This window comes from Lygodium microphyllum, chromosome 5 (genome assembly GCF_053477565.2).
Source record: "Lygodium microphyllum isolate KBCC chromosome 5, Lygodium_microphyllum_v1.1.10, whole genome shotgun sequence".
NCBI classification, from domain to species: Eukaryota; Viridiplantae; Streptophyta; class Polypodiopsida; order Schizaeales; family Lygodiaceae; genus Lygodium; species Lygodium microphyllum.
The window spans coordinates 32112857-32117233 of record NC_141139.1 but is presented as its reverse complement, the minus strand read 5'-3'; positions in this window follow the sequence as shown (position 1 = coordinate 32117233).

Sequence of the window (4377 nt, the reverse complement as noted above, 5' to 3'; positions counted from 1 at the left end):
AATGGATCCCTTCCTAACTCTTCATAGGGAGTATCCAAACACATCGATGTCTAGCACCTCACAACACATACACAAGGAGTACCCCTCGACTGACTACTGCAGCTGCATTACGGCTCTTCTACACCTCACGGATTGGTCCCAAGATGCACCATTTAAACATATAACACATACAATATATATTCCCCTCTTATCATCAATCATTCCAAAAGATAAAGTATAATCCTCACTAAATAAGTCCCTCAAAGGAAACGAATCACTAACCCTATAGCTTGGGACTTCTCCCCCTCAATGTGGGTCAATGTTCGTAAAAGAAAGTACTATGTATCCACCATGTGTATTTCCAATGCCATGCAATGAATGCATTGCAAGAGTGGATGATCTGTCATGCTCAACCATTTTATTTATTCAGAATAGCATTGTGACAGTGCACGAACAGTTCTCTTCATGCTTTTCACACTAACACATTTGCTTCATTGCATAGGGAATAGCACCAACTATACTCATGCTATTGAATCCTTTAACTTTCAAAACAAGCATGTCCTATATGTAATATGTATTAAAAAAAATTAAATGTTAGTCTATATTCAGTACTCACGACCCCCTCTCCTCCGTACCATTTTATATTATACTTGTGGTGGTAGATGTAGAGAATGTTTTTATGTCATTGTCTTATCAATAAAGCAATAAATTACACACTATAGCATGGAAATGGGGCTAATTTGAGACTAAACCTCATAATCTAGGTCCATCATACATCCACAAACACATTTGTAAATTTTTTGTGCATTTGTAAAAAAAATTAATTTAGTTTTAAAAATTTGTTGTATTTCTCTGATTTTCTAATTCAACGTGATTAAGATTACTGAGATACATCGTTATCTTTCATTTCATTCCTAAGAACATGACTTTCTCACCCGAAACAGGTACATGCAAGTATTGTACAAGGTTTAGGTAAAGCACATAATTCTTGATTGACTATTTTGATGTGGTGAGTGATTCCTTTATGCCGGATGATATGGATCTGCTAGAAGTCAATGGTTCGAAAATCCTCTGCTTTATTGGTCTTGTGTGTCCATTCGGATCTCCATGCCAATTGGCAATGATCCATGAAACTCTTGTATTATATCATCCATATAATACATAATGTGTTGAGTCATAGAATATCTCAAGTGCCAATCTAATATGCCTATTAAGATTTGTATATCATGTGGCTGCTATCCTTGTAACAACTACTCTATAATACCCATGTTTCATACAATGTATTGAGTCAAATCAGACTCCTATTCATTATAATAAATTCTATTTTAGCAAAATTCTTTGAGTATTCTTATGCTATTCTTTTCATTATATTTCATGTAAATGGTATTATTAAAGTGATGCCTTGAAATTGAATCTATACTTTGTGTCGATATACATATCCACATGTGTTTTGATATTGATGTTTGTGTCTGTTTACAAAAGTATAAACATCTCTTAATGTCATGTTGATTTGTATGGCATATTGGTGATTACTAGATAGACTTAAAATGCTTATTATTTAGGGATTAATACATAATTCTTTACATATAATGCCTAGGTTATAATGCTTGAGAGAAGAATAAGCATTCTCTTGATAAAAGTACGTAACAGAAAAGATGAAGAAGGGAATTGGATCAGTGATACGTATCATTGCTCGTCTTGGGTACATATGCATCCAAGTATGAAGGAAGCTTTCAAGGTGAAAGCATTTGCAATTGCAGATATGTTAAAGCATTGGAAGGGTAAAATTTTAGCTCTTAGACAAAGGAATGTTTATTCTCACCTTGTAACAGAGGCGTTTGTATAACATGTATTCATGCAAAAACAAATACATATTGCGCCCACTATGCCCTTTCAATGAAACATTGCAAACAGTAAGTATTTGCAACTCATTGAGAATGAGAAATTTCATGATATCTATGTAACTATTTGTCTCGTATTTATAGAAGTATACCCTTTGGATTGCTGTGAGTGGCAAAATGTCGAGAGTTTCACAAGTTCTTTTAAGTATTACCACCTCAAAATTGGTAGATTGCTCTTTGAGGGGCATACAGCTAAGTAGCTCACAGAGGACCTTGTTTTTTTCTATGATTCCAAGTACATATTGCCCAAGGGGGGTCGAGAATATGGAACCCTTGAGTCTATGCACATATCGAATCTCAATAGCATAGAATGGCCATTTTGTAGTAGCAACATTTTGCACATGGGTAGCACAAAAATTTCAGCAGACATATTGAACTCTATGAAGCCAAGCACCAACTCAAAGAATGTACATCTAAGCTTGTTCATACCCATTGCAATTTTTGCACATATGTTCAAGGAATGTAAGGGTTTGAGACATACCAAAAGCACGTACGTCATAAAAAGTGCATTGGAGAATTATGTAAGGATTCTAGGCAAAACTTGGACATAAAAAATGACTCACAATCCTAACACAGTGGAGTGTCGAGTCACAACAAGGGTCATGGCTTTCAAGTAAAATGTTTCCCTCTTAGTTGACTATTATCTTAGTTTGGGATGGATCGGCTAACTTTCCTTTCCAATTGCAAGTACTTTGTCACACTACAAACTTTATGCCTAGTGTTCAAGTATCATATATGGAGGATGCTCAAGGGTAAATGGTTGTGCCTTAATCAAGACACGCATGAAAGTGCAGCTGTGGATGTTACTGTCATTTGTGAGGGCCGCGAGCCCCAAGTGTTGCAAATGGAGGATGATTGGTCCTTGAGTATAATGCGCCAGGAAATTATAATGTTAATGTCGAATCCACCTATTAGCTTCTATTTAAAACTATATGGTAGGAAAATTCGAAGCCACGAGCTAAAGATACTGTTACCAGTGGAAAGTGTATGACTCCACATATTTTAGAAATTGTAGAGTCTCCCTAAAAATCCCAACAAAACAAGTTGTAATATCCAACACTTGTAAATTTTCAAAAAAAATTGCCAATAGAATATTTTCTCTTGCAAACTTATAATATTTAACAATTATGGTATTTATGAAAAATCATACACTTGCTATACACTTTTTACATCAACACATTTATATATGCATGTAAACTTTACAAAGACATAAGTAAAGCCATAACTAAATAATGTATATGAATAGCCCTTAATAGTTCAAAACTTAAGGTTTTTAAGGTAGAACTACTTTAGTTCTTGTTTCATTGTTTCATTTCACACTTTCTCTCTTCATCTCTTTATATCCACCACATCCCTCCTACCTACTACAATGGATGATCACGCACACTTTAACGAGTGGATCCACAAGACTATCTTTGCCACAGCCAAGGTGACGAGATATTTCAGGTTTTCTCTAAGAACTTCAACCTTGAAAGCATGCTCTCATCGTTGAATCCCCCCCTTCAGGTTTTGGAAGACTTTGTGAGCACCATTACTACCTACACATACTCCATCAAGGGATCCGACATGACTCAGGTGCCTCTTGAACAGCTCATGGTATTTCAAGTATGGAAGAATCACCAAAAAGTGTTGAATAGGTGTCTGGCCCATGTGCATCCTTCGCACAAAGTATGCACTGTTCCCATCGGTAGTGCACTAGGTACAACACCTTTGGATCTCATGGAGTGTGCTTGTGCATTGGTAATTTACCTCCTTGCATTGGATACACCCCTAGAGGAGGAGAGTGATGAAGGTATAACTCCACATGTTGTTGCTATCACATACACGGAAAAGAACCGATTAAAGAGCTCATAAATGTTGAAGAGGAACATCGGATGGTGGCAGACCAAGGGTTGGCTCTCATTGTGCCATCTTCTTCAGAGAACATCCACAAGTCGACAAACCCAACCCTGCCTCCTTGATGCCCATTGAAGTAGATAGTGTACAATACTTACTTCTGTCAAATGTGCTGCAATACTTGGAAATGAAGGAAAAATAGTCGTTTTCCATCTTAATCAGGGATTCGATGGAAGACCTGATCGATTATGATTACGTGGATATGCATCCAATGATGGTAGAGATTGGAAGATATGATGGCACAAGCTTAGATACAATGAGTGCCATCATAGCAGCACATGAGCATATTACCTTGGTTGAAGAAGATCACCTTGTGCCGGATGCTGAATTTGAAGCACTACAGCATGATCTGTTCGAACCAAGGCCCTAGCTTCCAACCAAGGAGTTTGTAGATTCCTCTTCCCAAAGAGGTGCCTCACCTGACATACGAGGAAATGAAGATACAAGTTAATCTAGAGAAGGTGATATTTCTAAGTACCATATATTTTTATGTGATGAAACTTGACAGTAGGGCGCATCGGGTCCCCGAGAGTCCACTGGTGAAATCTTGGGAAAAAATGATGCTCAGATGCTAGACTCTAGGGGACTTGATGCACCCTAC